The sequence below is a fragment of the Otolemur garnettii genome, unplaced genomic scaffold, assembly GCF_000181295.1.
Source record: "Otolemur garnettii isolate 467f Iridium unplaced genomic scaffold, OtoGar3 scaffold00112, whole genome shotgun sequence".
In the NCBI taxonomy this organism is placed as follows: domain Eukaryota; kingdom Metazoa; phylum Chordata; class Mammalia; order Primates; family Galagidae; genus Otolemur; species Otolemur garnettii.
The window spans coordinates 4,511,514-4,519,774 of NW_003852507.1; the positions used below are offsets into that span (position 1 = coordinate 4,511,514).

The 8,261-nt window shown below is 40.0% G+C and overlaps 1 protein-coding gene across 1 annotated transcript in view; it reads right to left on the minus strand.

The window, feature by feature from the left end:
- The window catches only part of MYO1D (myosin ID), a 367,217-nt gene that overhangs the window by 156,547 nt on the left and 202,409 nt on the right, over nt 1–8,261 (minus strand). The window lies entirely within an intron of this gene.

Consider the following 8,261-nt stretch of genomic DNA (forward strand, 5'->3'; position numbering starts at 1 on the left):
CATACACGCTGGCCACGGGTGTAACGTCACTTGGGATTTACAAACGGATTTACATGCAGCATGTGCCACCCCCCGCCTTCAGTGCTATGTAAACTCCAAAGAATTTAGATGTGTTCCTGAGGGAAGGGCAAAACAGATTATGTACTAATATCATGTGCATCTTTGTCAAATGTTTCTCAGTGCTCAGAAATCCATCACAAGTAGATTATACAGTAGAACCTCCATAGTTGACACCTTCCTACACTGACCACCTCCTTAAGTTGACCTAATTTTCACAGACCTGACATGCACCACATGTCAAGGGGAGTTCCTTATGTTGACCCCCTGCATATGTGAACCCGTTTGTTACAGTCCATTGGGTGGTCAACTTACAGAGGGCTTACTGTATTATAGGTATATAATAATAGATACACAATATATAAATACATATATACATAATATATAAATGCCCAATACCAACTTCATCAAAGCATGATGAAGTCAGAGGTATATTTTTGGATCCTTTGTCCAAGTACCCATATTTCTCAACTTCTCAAGCAAAGACAAAGTTGATAAAATCTTTAATTAATCATTGGGTCTTCCCCTATATATCCTATCACCAAATTTATTCCTTCCACAATCTTTTCATTATAAACCCCTTTCATCACTTTCTGCTATCAGAGTCTCCAAGACCTCAGGTAACTCCAACTGCTTTCTTTGATAAACTCCTTGAACACATCCTCATCCCTTCCAGTTATTTATCGGTGCTACTTAAATAACCCTTCTGATTCTTAAATTGAGTGTGTTATTCCCTTCTCTAATCCCTGGACTTTGAGGGCCAAGATTTTCAACCTCTAGTTCAAAGCGCTCAGTGTGGTTTTCCCAGACTCCCTCAGGTTTCTTCTTAAATCCCCATCTGTGCCCACCACTCTCAGAAAAACGTGAGCAACGCTTCTTGTATTCAGCTGTTTTAGGTTTGTCTCCATGCAGGCTCCTGAACTTGTACCACATGCTTGCAATGCTCTCCCTTTTCAGCCCACTGCACAATAGAGAGTTGTTTGCATACTACATCTGAGAAGGTCATCAGGGGATCCCAGGGGTCCAGAAAACCCGTAACGTATAAGAGAAACACGACGTACACATATACAGAATTTGAGGTGGCAATCTCGAGTTCGTGTAGAAATAGAATACTTCAAGGCAACGAGGTACCGAAAACTAACTCTTTATCTCACGTGGCATCAGTACAGAAACCTTTTTTAGTCAAAATGGCACTCTTTCTTGTAGCCAAATCCACTGTGCAGATGGCTTTGTTACGCCTCCATCCCAGTGCTAAATTAAAAGGTCCCTTCTTTAGTATCTTGAAAATCCAAAAGAATACAATTAGAGGGTGGAAGTATATGATTCAATTTCTTAGACAAAACACAGTTTTAAAGTTTCATACTGTTTGTTGCTTTCTTTTTCTTTTTTTAAGAGGGAGGAATTTAAGACTCCCTGGAGCCACATCTATATAGAAAATCAATCTTTAATTTGCAAGAAATGTTTTATAGTCCTTTTTATTAAATGTTTTTGGTTAAATTCTTTAGTGATTTGAAAAGACCAGTTACATGTCAGCATGACCTGGAAACTTTTTAGTGAATATGCACCATTCTTTCCCAGCCCCCAGCTGTGTTTGCTTTGGTATTATTTTATTCTTCCACCTATAACACAGTCTGGATGTCCACGGTTTGTATGCTCTGTCCGGCCTTTCAGCTGTCCACCAGGAGTGGAGAGGTTGCTGGGGCTTTGGGGAACTGTTCTTGAGGTCTTTCCCTAATTCTAATGAAATAATGCCTCAGAGGTTTGCTTCACCAAGGCTGGGGTGTATATAGGGCACAATATTCATTGTCCGTGTCTCATGGAGCTTTTCTTGGCTCGGCTGTAATAATCACTGCTTTCCTCATTCCTTGCCCACTTACTGATATGTCAGAGGCAGGAAAGTTGGCAACCTTGTTGACTCTTCTTGCCTGGGGGAAAGAGTCTTTTTTTTTTTTTTTTTTGAGACAGAGTCTCAAGCCGTCAGCCTGGATAGGGTGCTGGGTTGTCATAGCTCACAGAAACCTCCAACTCTTAGGCTCAAGTGATCCTCCAGCCTCATTTTTTTCTATTTTTAGTAGAGATGGAGTGTCGTTCTTGCTCAGGCTGGTCTCAAACCTTTGAGCTCAAGCAATCTACCTGTCTGGGCCTCTCAGAGTGCTAGGATTACAGGTGTGAGCCACTTCGTTCAGCTGGAAAAAGTCTTCTTGAAGGAAGAAAGGGTCCCCAAGGGAGGTGTGGGGCACTCTCAGCCTTCCTTCTGGTATACCTTTATATTTAATGCAGTACTTTTAAGGGTAGTGAGACTTTTCAGAATTCCCTCCTTATACCTCTCCATGTCCCATTCTTCTATTTGAAGAATAGATTGATTTTTAAAGCACCTTCTTTCTTTTAATTTGGTACAATTTTTCTTTTTCTGGGTGACACTTCTCAGAATTTATAGTATGAAACTGGAAACTTTTCTTGGTTTCAGGGTTGATGGCACGTTCTTTGTTATTTTTACATTTGATATTTGTTAATCTCACACAATTCTGGGGGAAATAAATTTTGTAAGCTTGCAGTTATATCACCAACTTCAGAAAAGTCTTGTAGGCTTTATTTTTTAACATCAGAGAAAAAGTAGCATTAAAACTACAGAGGAAAATGACTTGATGGGAATAATGACTATTTTCCCTAGATAGGCTTCCATAAAGCCTATGTGTGGGGGGAAAAACTATTGGTTGATTGTTCCCAACAAGGGTCTGCAGCTTGGAACACAACATGTAAGACAGATTTTTCCATTTCTCCTTTAGTTTAAAGCAGCTTAAACCTTTAGGTTTTTCAAGAGCTATAAAAAGCTTACCTGTGTAGAGGACTTTGTCTGATGATACAGCTTCAGAAAGCAGAAAGTTAAATGTTATATTAAAAAACAAATGCTTAATACTTATTGGCAGATGCCTAAGAGGTTCAACAAACAACAAGGGAGCCAAAAGGGGCCCTAGTTAGGACAACGTTAACACTAAAAGTGGAACCAGCCACACATTACACACTTTAGGATGATGGGAGAGGAGCGGAGCCAGATGCCAGCCGAGGCCTGGGAGGGTAGTCGGCCAGGACGTACAGTACAGAGTGGATCGACAGAGGAGAGACCCAGGCAACCATTTCTGAGGCTGGCTCAGAGGGAACAACTGAGGTACAAGCAAATAACTTTGGAGCGATGTTGCACACACCCTTGTTACTCATGTGCCAGCCAGAGCAATCCTTTTAAGACCAAAGTCAGATCATGTCATTTCACAATCAGCTCTGCAATGGCTCTCCATCTCCCTTAGAATAAAAGCCCTCGAAAGCCCTTATGATGTCCTATGTGGCTCCACATGGTCTGGGTATTGCTTTCTCCCTGGCTCACTCCAGCCACACTGGTCTCCCTGCCATACCCTGCACAGGCCAGCACCCTCTTGTCTCAAGGCCTCAGTGCTAGCTGTTCCCACTGCTGGGAATAATTGTCCCCAGATCTCACATGACTAACTTCCTCGTCCTCTCCACATCTCTGCTCAACTGTTACCTGTCTATGAGACCAGCCCTCACTAGACGATCCTCCACTTCCTGGTATTCTTGAGTGTCCTTATTAGGCTCTGTTTTTTCTCCTTCTTCCAGCACTCAACGCCTTCCCACACAGCTGTAATTTATACATTATGGTATAGTTTCTGCTCTCTCTTACTAGAACTTAAGGTCAACTAGGCTAGGGATCTTCATCTCTTTTGCTCCGTGGTCTAGCACAATGGCAAGGACACAGCAGCTACTCAATAATGTCTGTTGGCTGAATGAACATATCTGACTTCATCCTTCAAGCCTGCTATTGAATTTCCACTTCAGCTGTTGTGTTTCCCATCTTTAGGAGTTCATCCTTGCTCTTGGAATGTTACTTTTGAAAACATGTTGCTCTCATTTTATGAAGGCAACCCCTCATCCTTCCTCTCTGAGCACATGACTTAAGGTTTTATTTTCTACACTGCTTCCTGTAGTGCACCTGTTACCCCTAAATTCCATCTTCTCCTATTTGTCTCAGTCTGGGTTTTTTGTGCCTGAGGCCAGCCTTCCTCAAATGTCTGGGGACTACGGACAAACACTTGGAAGCCCTGTGTATGCTCTCATGGATGGTGGAATTCACTCTAGGGTGATTCAGTGGGGACCACCCATCGGGGGAACCCCAGCATGTCAGGATCATAAAGTGCTTTCTCTTTGCTGCCACAATTTTCAGAGTGCAGGGGCATGGGGAGGAGCTTGCCCTTTACTATCTGTACTTCCACTTACTATCTGTGGTTTCAATATGGTGCCAGATCCTCCTCTACCAAGCCTGCTGTCTGTAATCCTAGAGCTTCTCTGGTCCAGTTTCTTCAGATACTAAACTTCTTACTATCTATCAGAAAGAGACGGGGTCACTGCTCAGCTTTGTGAGGTCTGGGACCTAGGGGCCTAATTTCTTTTTACACAGGTTTTTAAGCAGCTCCTCCTTCACTGCCATTCCTCCCCCTTACCTACAAAGGCACCTGGTCCTTCCTACTCCTGCATCTTACCTCCAACCCTGTGGTTGGAGGAATGGGCTTGCATGCTTGCCTCATTCTCTGCAAGCCCTTAGATTTCAGATACTGTCTTATACCCACCCGCTTGGGGAGTGACCACTCACTCCTTGACTTCCAATCTTATGTTGATGCCTCTTGTCTGTGGTTCTATCTGTCCTTGTGGGTTTACCCAATTTTCATTCCTCTGGTGCTCTTTTAGGGGCATTGAGAGTGGATATAAACACAACTATCATGTCTAAGCAGATGTTTTTATAATGCCATCATAATTCTACCATTTTCTTCTCAGCCAGTAATACTTCCTCAGAGGTCAGATGTTTCAAAGCAACATCTGGCAGACATTAGAATACAAAATACACTTCACAAAGATATGGGATTCTAGGTTATGCTCTACTGAGGAGGTCAATTACGTATCTTCAGTGTAGTCCTAGAATCAAACATAGGTCAGCTTTTTTCTAGTTCCCCGTGGTTTTTATTTTTATTTTTTTGTCTTTTTTACTCTAGTATTGTGGGTATTGTGCTCTTCTCGTCTTGTAAACACAAATCACTACTTCATAACTCCCCAGTATTCTGAATCAGATTTCCTCTTGATTTCCACAATCAGAATCCTTCAAAATTTCAGCTTACCAGGTCCTGTATGTCTAGGGACAATTTACACAAGCATCTTTCTCCCATTTCCACCCTGAAGTTCCCCATGTTGTTATTTTGGCAGAGTTCTGATGATTTACGATTATTAAAGAGTTATGGTAGAGGAGAGTTTATTTAGGTACCAATTCCTGACATGAAATTCCTTAGTTTTATATTAATAAATTAATAACAACTAATAATCTAAGGGAAATCTAAGCAACAATAAAATAACCAAATCTTCAGTCAATAAAGACGCATACAACCATTCAAATAAAAAGAGAGACACATAAAAAGGCTATGTTGAGTCTGAGCATTATAAACCATCCTGAGAAACTTTCCTACTGGTAGAGTGGTGGTGGTGGTATATGCCTGCTGGAGTATAATTTAAGACCACCCCTGAGCGGTCTCACCTTGGTCTGGGAGATTAACTTGCTGAGTTAGTTGACTCATGAACCTTCATGTAGAACACATACATTTTATATATGGCTTTGTCCAGATCCATTAACCTAGCAATTCTTTAGAGCATTAAAGAGTCTAAATAGGCAATTGTTGCCTGTTAATGATTCCTTCACTATGATGATGACATGATCTGACAACTTCTTTATAATTTCCAGAAGCAATTGAACCTTTTTGTCAACTCCAATCAGAAGAACAGCTGAACAATAACACCATCAGAGCCCAAACTGCAATTATTTTGTAGACAAATGACAATAAAATTAGTCCAGATAATAGGTTAAGTAATTCTGATGGACCTTTCAGGATTCAGTATTTTAGACCCTCTATGGAGCTATATGGAAGTGATTGCTTCCTTTTGTTCAGTTTTGTTTTCTTAAAAGAGGAGGTACAAAATTGGCAATTCATCTCCAAAAATCTCTCAAGCCAAGGCTATCTTTAAATTGTTTTTTGATATAGAACAGCAAAGTTTTAGTCAAGTGTTTGAGCATATGAGCAGACCCGAAGGGGTGTCTGGCAATGTTTCAGCTTTGTCAGAAGACTCTTAACAGCCTTCTCCACCTCCAGATCCACCTCTGCCTAACATCAAGGTGGCTTTCCCAAAAAGAGGACAGGTCAGGCTTTTACCTTGCATGACATTCACTGACTTTGATGCCTAGCATTCAAAACACGCACAACTCCTTAGCACAGTACATATTTGCTTTAGCTGCTTGCAAATGATCTCAATTATGACTGGTTCCTTAAATAACTGAAAAAGTCAGATAATAACTGACATTTGAAAGGACCGGCCAAAGGTGGATTCTAACATTCATTTCTGTAGAATTCTAAAAGTGAATTCTGGAATATAGGGCTTTTGAAATGTTCCCTGACATAAAAGTTCATTTTCAGTAAGTCTGAAGAAGCTACATACCGTAATTCCTTTTTGGAGATTCATGATGCACATTAGCATATTAAAATCTCTGAAAATTTCTATATAAATAAATTATACATTAAAAGAATTTAAAAAATACATTTCACTATAGACATCTTTGTACACAGACTATTCATTTTGTAGGGTTTCAATATGGTGCTGGGATATATCACTCCCAAATATGACACTTTGGCATTAGGATTATTTTGAGCTGAAGGCAACTGAGAAACAGCAGATGGAGGAAAAGCTCTTGGCCTTTTCCATATCTGCCTAAAAGCAGGTCATAAATCTCCCATGAGAAAGATGCCCTCTTCTTGTACCAGTAAGACAAGAATCACCAGAGAGGACGAGTCAACACTGAGAGAGTCTGTATAAACAGATCTTACTAAAATAACCCTTATATTCCACTGCTTCCCTCCAGATAATTCCTAGTCATTTTCCCACAATTGGCCCTAGAATCCCCAATCCCCTTTCTCATGTCCAGTCACATTTCCACATTTTATTGCCCTTTGTTAGAATGATATATAAGACTCTGAGTCTAACCATTTCTCTAGGTTTTTCACTACTCTTCTGTGAAGTTCTTGTGCCTTTTCTCCTATTAGTCCAACTTTTGTCAACTAAATTTGCAGGCCCCAGACACTGAACCTACGAGAGTACAGAAGAAGTTTTTTCCTCCTCTACAATTTACAAAGAAGCAGGTTCTATCCTTCCAGAAAACACTGAATTAAAATAATTATTTACATAATAAAGTAAAGAGTAATTATATCAGAAAAAATCTAAACTATGGAAAGCTACAACAACTGTATACAACTAATTAAACTAATTAAAAGTCAAAGCAGAAAGGGAAATGAGGTATTTCACACACCTTTGTTAGCTAAAAAAAGGCATACATATTTAATAGAAAAGATATACTTTTTTGAACTGAGTAAACTGGTAGAAAATAGTATTATATCAATGTTCCTTGCTTTGAATATTACACTATAATTATGGAAGAGAATGTCCTTGTTTTTAGAAAATGTACAAGGAAGTACTTAGGGGCAAAAGGGCATTCTGTCTGCAAATTACTTTCAAATAGTTCAAAAACATTGCATATACACACCAAAATACTTCCGCATATAGAAGTGTAAACATATACAGATACACGTGCACACAGAGTAAGAGAGAACCAAAGAAAAGCATGAGAAAACAAATACAGTAAAATTTTAACATTGGAGGCATCTGGGTGAAGGGTATATACATAGGAATTCTTTATACTATTCTTGCAACTTTTATGTAAATGTAAATCTAAAATTATTTCAAAATGAAACCACTGAAAAGAGTATCTTTGAGGGACAGAGAAAAGCAGCTGCAGAAGATATTTTTAACAATATTACATAAGCATGAGTGATCATTATACCTTTTTTAAAAATTAAAATTCTGGAATGGGGGCTGTGGCTCACGCCTGTAATCCTAGCATTCTGCAAGGTTGAGATGGGTAGATTGCTTGAGCTGAGAAGTTCAAGAGCAGCCTGAGCTAGAGTGAGACCTTGTCTTTTCTAAAAATAGTAGTCTCAGCCACTTGGGAGGCTGAGGCAAGAGGGCTGCATGAGCCCAGGAGTCTGAGGTTGCTGTGAGCTATGATGATGTCACAGCACTCTACTCAGGGTGACAGAGTTAAGACTCTG